Source organism: Theropithecus gelada, chromosome 16 (genome assembly GCF_003255815.1).
Source record: "Theropithecus gelada isolate Dixy chromosome 16, Tgel_1.0, whole genome shotgun sequence".
In the NCBI taxonomy this organism is placed as follows: domain Eukaryota; kingdom Metazoa; phylum Chordata; class Mammalia; order Primates; family Cercopithecidae; genus Theropithecus; species Theropithecus gelada.
The window spans coordinates 30,901,885-30,908,637 of NC_037684.1; the positions used below are offsets into that span (position 1 = coordinate 30,901,885).

The window sequence follows — 6,753 nt, forward strand, 5'->3', positions numbered from 1 at the left end:
GATTAGAAGTACAGGCTAGGCCAGGCACGGTGGATCATACCCGTAATCCCAGCACTTTGGGAGGCCGAGGCGGGTGGATCACCTGAGGTCAGGAGGCCAAGACCAGCCTGGACAACATGGTGAAACCCCATCTCTGCTAAAAACACACACAAAAAATTAACCGGGCGTGGTGGCACATGCCTGTAATCCCAGCTACTCGGGAGGCTGAGACGGCAGAATTGCTTGAACCCGCGAGGCGGAGGTTGCAGTGAGCCAACGTCGCGCCATTGCACTCCAGCCTGGGCAACAAGAGCAAAATGCCATCTCAAAAAAAAAAGGGATCATCCTGGCTAACATGGTGAAACCCTGTCTCTACTAAAAATACAAAAAATGAGCTGGGCATGGTGGCGGGCGCCTTTAGTCCCAGCTACTCGGGATGCTGAGGCAGGAGAATGGCTTGAACCTGGGAGGCAGAGTTTGCAGTGAGCTGAGATTGCACCACTGCACTCCAGCCTGGGCGACGAGCAAGACTCCGTCTCAAAAAAAAAAAAAAAAAAAATCATGGACTAGAAATTGGACCACTAAATAATATAGAATTTGACATGTGGGTGGAGAGGGGTGTTTTGGGGGCTGCAAATCAATAACGTTCTCCTCAATCTGCGTAAGCAGAGGCAATGCGGTATAGTGGTTTACAGTGTGGCTTCTGGAACTAGGTTCCTGGGGTTTGGATCCAGCACATGTGACACATGTGACCTTGAACAAGTTATTTAACTTCTCTAGACTTCACTTTCCTCACTTGTAAAAGGGGAACAGTAATAAAATCTACCTCAGGATTTTTATGAAAATTAAATTAGTAAATCCATGTAATTTTTCAGAACGAGTCCCTGGCTTATAGTAAATGCTCAGTGAATGTGAGCTATTATTTAATATTTTATTAAGTAGCATCTACAAGGTGTTTCTGTGACTGTGTAAGGAAATCACAGTGGCTCACATCTGTAATCATCATACTTTGGGAGGCCGATGCAGGAGGATCCCTTGAGCCCAGGAGTTCAAGATCAGCCTGGACACTACAGCGAGACCCTGTTTCTACCAAAAAAATGTTGTTAAGTTAGCCAGGTGTGGTAGCAAGCACTTGTAGTCCTAGCTACTTGGGAGGCTGAGGCAGGATGATCTCTTGAGCCCAGGAATTCAGGGCTGCAGTGAGTTATGACGGATTGCACCACTGCACTCTGGCCTGGGCAGCAGAGCAAAACACTGTCTCCAAAAAAAAAAAAAAATAGAAGGATCCGGGCATGGTGGCTCATGCCTGTAATCCCAGCACTTTGGGAGGCCGAGACAGGCTGATCACGAGGTCAGGAGATCAAGACCTTCCTGGCTAACACGGTGAAACCCCGTCTCTACCTAAAAATACAAAAAAATTAGCTGGGCGTGGTGGCGGGCACCAGTAGTCCCAGCTACTCGGGAGGCTGAGGTGGGAGAATGGTGTGAACCCGGGAGGCAGAGCTTGCAGTGAGCCGAGATCGCGCCACTGCACTCCAGCCTGGGCGACAGAGCGAGACTCTATCTCAAAAAAAAAAAAAAAAAAAGGAAAGAAAAAGGAAACCACCCGAAAACATAGTGGCTTAAAATAGCAAACCAATACCTTGCTCACAATTCTGTAGGTTAGCAATCTGGCCCAGGCTCTGTTGGGCAGTTCTGCCAGATTCTCCTGGGATCGCTTCATGGATCACCCACGTGGACTGGGGCTGGGTGGTCTAAGACCTCACTCTCAGCTCTGGTGACTGGGGGTGGCTGGCAGGCCCCATGTTGTAGTAACCTGTCTCCAGGAGGCTGCCCGGACTTCTCCCCTTTGTGAGTTGGGGTTCTAATCATAGCCCAAAGAGGGTAAGCCCTAGCAAGCAAATGCTTTTCAAGCTTTTACTTAGATCACATTTGCTTTTTGATGTTTGTTTGTTTTTCTGAGACGGTCTCACTCTGTCACCCAGGCTGGAGTACAGTGGTGCGATCTCAGCCCACAGCAATCTCCACCTCCCAGGTTCAAGCAATTCTCCTCCCTCAGCCTCTTGAGTAGCTGGGACTGCAGGTCCTCGCCACTGTGCCTGACTAATTTTCATATTTTTAGTAGAGACGGGGTTTCACCACGTTGGCCAGGCTGGTCTCGAACTCCTGACCTCAAGTGATCCACCCACCTCAGCCTCCCAAAGTGCTGGGATTATGGGTGTGGGCCACTACACCTGGCCTACTTATATCACATTTGTTAATGTCTCATTAGCCAAGGCAAGTCACAAGATCAAGCCCAGATTCAAAGGATGAAGACATAAACTTTATATCTTGATGGGAAGAGAGGCAAAGTCACAATGCAGGCCGGGTGTGGTGGCTCAAGCCTGTAATCCCAGCACTTTGGGAGGCTGAGACGGGCGGATCACGAGGTCAGAAGATCGAGACCATCCTGGCTAACATGGTGAAACCCCGTCTCTACTAAAAATTACAAAAAACTAGCCGGGCGAGGTGGTGGGCGCCTGTGGTCCCAGCTACTCGGGAGGCTGAGGCAGGAGAATGGCGTAAACCCAGGAGGCGGAGCTTGCAGTGAGCTGAGATCCGGCCACTGCACTCCAGCCTGGGCGACAGAGCGAGACTCCGTCTCAAAAAAAAAAAAAAAGTCACAATGCAAAAGAGCACACGTCAGGGAGGGGAGCATTTTCACAGCCATGTGAACAATCTGCTATACTGGGCACCAGACATGTAAGCAGAGCTCAGTTCTGCAGGCTGGAAGGAATGCTTTCTTGGCGCTCAGGGCTCAGGATGGCAGGTTAAGATGCAAGCAAAACCATTATAATGCAAGGTGTGAATGCAGTAAGTGCCCCAACATAGGAGTTCAAATCAGACAGATCTTTTGCAGCTAATGAGGGGTGGAGGTCAACGGGTTGAGAAGGCTTTATTTGCTTGACCTTGAGGTGTAGTTAGAATCTGTTCATACAGAGATGGGGAAAATGATATTCCAGGTGGAGGAAAAAGCAAAGTTGGAAAAACCAAGGCATGTTTGGGAAATCCAAACTTATCTAATATATCTGGTGTGTGGCCATCAAGGGGGACTGCAGGGCATAAAACTAGAAAGATAAGCTGGTGTCCAATGTGGGTGAGCTTGTGTTTGAACTTCATTCTGTAGGCAATGGGGAGCCACTGAATAGTTCTCAGGTGACAAGTGAGAAGAACCGTATTGTAAGAAGACTCCTTGGCCTGTGTTCTATAGGATGGCTTGGGGTGGGAAGCAAGAAGAGGAGAGGTGATCACAGGTAATGAAGGGACTAGGGGAAGTCTAGGCAATGGGGTTGGCCAGGGGCAGCACGAGTACAAAGTATCTGGACAGATCCTGATGAGTGACTGCAAATGGGGCATGAAGAGCTGTCAAGGTTGGTTCTGAAGTTGCCAGGCTCACTGCCCAGAGGATGACAGAGAGGAGGAGATTCACTTACAAAGCAGGGGAGTCTGAGCAAGAACAGGTGTGAAAGGAACCTAAGGATGTGGGGACTGTATGGGACATCCGGGTGGTGTCCAACCAAGATCCAACATCATGCTAAGGAAGGAGGAAGAAGAGAAAGGAGAGGAGACTTTGTCAGAGCAACACTGAACACAGGGTTTCAAGGTGGTTGACAGTCAAGTATCAGACATGGCCAAATGATTAAGGAAGAAGAAAGATGAGTAGAGGCCAACCAGCTGACTTGACAATAAGGAGGTCACAGGTGACTTCCTAGGAGAGCACAGGAGGCTGAAGTCTCCAGGCTTTCTTTTTTCTTTTTTCTTTTCTTTTTTTTTTTTTTTGAGACAGAGTCTTGCTCTGTCGCCCAGGCTGGAGTGCAGTGGCACGATCTCGTCTCACTGCAAGCTCTGCCTCCCGGGTTCACGCCATTCTCCTGCCTCCGCCTCCCAAGTAGCTGCGACTACAGGCGCCCACCACCACACCCAGCTAATATTTTTACATTTTTAGTAGAGACGAGGTTTCACCATGTTAGCCAGATGGTCTCAATCTCCTGACCTCGTGATCTGCCTGCCTCGGCCTCCCGAAGTGCCCAGGTTTTATCTATCTATCTATCTATCTATCTATCTATCTATCTATCTATCTATTATTTATTTATTTATTTATTTATTTATTTGAGACAGAGTCTCTCTCTGTCCCCATGCTAGAGTGCAGTGGTGTGATCTCAGCTCACTGCAACCTCCACCTCCTGGGTTCAAGGTATTATCCTGCCTCAGCCTCCCGAGTAGCTGGGACTACAGGTTCATGCCACCACTCCCAGCTAATTTTTGTATTTTTAGTAGAGACGGGATTTCACCATGTTGGCCAGGATGGTCCCCATCTCCTGACCTCATGATCCCCCCTCCTCAGCCTCCCCGCAAACTGCTAGGATTAGAGGCGCGAGCCACCACGCCTGGCCCCCAGGCTTTATTTTTGTTTGTTTGTCTCACTCTGTCACTCAGGCTGGAGTGCAGTGGTGGGATCTCAGCTCATTGCAACCTCCGCCTCCTGCCTCACGTGGTGCTCCCGCCTCAGCCTCTCAAGTAGCCGGGACTACAGGCACATACCACTACACCCAGGTAATTTTTGTGGGTGTTTTTTTGTGGGTTTAATTTTTGTGGGTTTCTTTTTTTTTTGTAGAGATGGGGTTTTGCCACGTAACCCAGGCTGGTCCAAGCTTTATTTTTCATATTTATTTTTAATTTAATTTTTTTCTGTATGGAATGCTTCACGAATTTCCATGTCATCCTTGTGTAGGGCCCACGCTGATCTTCCCTGTACCACTGCAATTTTAGTATATGTGCTGCTGAAGCGATCACTGAAGTCCCCAGGCATTGAGGAGGGAGCAACAAGCATCCTGCTCTCTGGGATTCAAGGTTGGAGAGAACCCCTGGACTTACATGACCCTGGTGCTAGCCTCTCTCTCCACTTCACAACCACTGGAGTGAATGAAATGTTAAAAATAAACACTGCTGTTCCTTTCCACCCTAAAGAAGAGAGGCACGCTAGACTTTCCCTGTCTCTCTGGCCTGCTGGCTAAAGATCAGGCACTGCCAGGCAGACAGGCGCTGGCGGGACAGGCGGCTGTTTACTTGCTAGTAGAGCACTGCTGTGTTTTCACAGCTCAGAATAGCTCTATAGCCACCCCCAGGCCTGGGGACCTAGGAGCCTCACTGTTTATTTTCATGACAATTCTGGGCCTCACCTCTTCCCTTCTCTGAGTCAAGGTCCTTATTTGAGAACTCTTAGAGGGGGTGAGATGTGGGTTAAAGGGTCCAAGACTACTAATTTCCTAATTATCTTTCCCAGCTGGCTCTGCAAGAGGGAAGAACTAATAACTGACTGTACAACACTGGCATTTTGGTTGGGATGGAATTTCCTCTGCTTTTAAAGAAAGAGTTGATTAAAGGACTGCATGGCCAGAGCCAGGGGGCAAGAAAACGTGGGAATGAAAGCGAGTAGAAGGGATGACTCCAATCTGGACTGCGGCAGGTTCTGTGTGGGGAGCTTTCATAGAGAATTGTGGGGGCTTCTCTGACTCATGGTGCCCCTCAGGTCAGGCTGGGTTCTGGCTGCCCTGGTGTTTAGAAGGTATTCAGGAGTAGGGGGAAGACTACCTTCATGGAATACTCTTTTGAACTCTGAATCTTTTTAATAATGTGAGTGTATATTACTTTTGAAAATATTTTAGGCTCACTCCTATAATCCCAGAACTTTGGGGGGCCGAGGCGGGTAGATCACCTGAGGTCGGGAGTTCGAGACCAGCCTGGCCAATATGGTGAAACCCCATCCCTACTAAAAAAAAAAAAGCAAAAATTAGTCGGGCCATGGTGGCATGTGCCTGTAGTCCCAGCTACTCGAGTGGCTGAGGCACAAGAATCGCTTGAACCCAGAAGGAGGAGGTTCCAGTGAGCCAAGATCGTGCCCCTGCACTCCAGCCTGGGCAACAGAGTGAGACCCTATCTCAAAAAACAAAAAAGAAAAAGGCCAGGCATGGTGACTCACACCTGTAATCCCAGCACTTTGGGAGGCCAAGGTGGATGGATCATCTGAGCTCAGGAGTTCGAGAACAACCCAGGCAACGTGGTGAAACCCCATCTCTACTAAAAATGCAAAAAGTTAGGCGGGCATGGTGGCATGTGCCTGTAATCCTAACTACTTGGGAGGCTGAAGCAGGAGAGTTGCTTGAACCCAGGAGTCGGAAGTTGCAGCAAGCGGAGATCGCACCATGGCACTCAAGCCTGGGCAATAGAGTGAGACCCTCTCTCAAAAAAAAAAAATAATAATTTTTAAAATACGACCACGTTTATCTTTTTCTTCTGACAATCATTAATCATTTACTTCTGTTAGATAATTCAAAGCCAGGCACCACTTCATTGGAGTTATGTTCAAAGGACTGCCACTGCTTAGAATATCAAAGCTGAAAGGAGGGTGAGGGTCCCTGGGTCTCATTTTACAGTTGACAAAAGCAAAACCCAGAGACTCCAGTGACTTGGCCAAGGTTGCACAGCTCTTTAATTTTATTTATTTTATTTTTAAAACCCAGTGATGCCCATGGCGGGGTTACGGTTTCCTGGGCTGCCTGCTGGAGGCTTGGGAGTGTTTCTGAGAGTCTCCCAAGGAGAAGGAAGAAGCACCTTCTGCCCCCTGCCCACCTCCTACCCACCAACCCCCACCTCTCTCCCGTCCACAACCAGGCTGAGCAACAGCTGGGCAATTGATGACTTGGTTTCTTTCCCTCCTTCTTTAGTCGGTCTCAG

At 48.7% G+C, this 6,753-nt stretch overlaps 1 non-coding gene across 1 annotated transcript; it reads right to left on the reverse strand.

The window, feature by feature from the left end:
* Positions 1-4,705: 4,705 nt before the first annotated feature.
* Positions 4,706-4,812, reverse strand: LOC112610430. The gene has a single exon (XR_003116337.1). It is a non-coding gene; the product is annotated as a U6 spliceosomal RNA (small nuclear RNA).
* Positions 4,813-6,753: the final 1,941 nt, after the last annotated feature.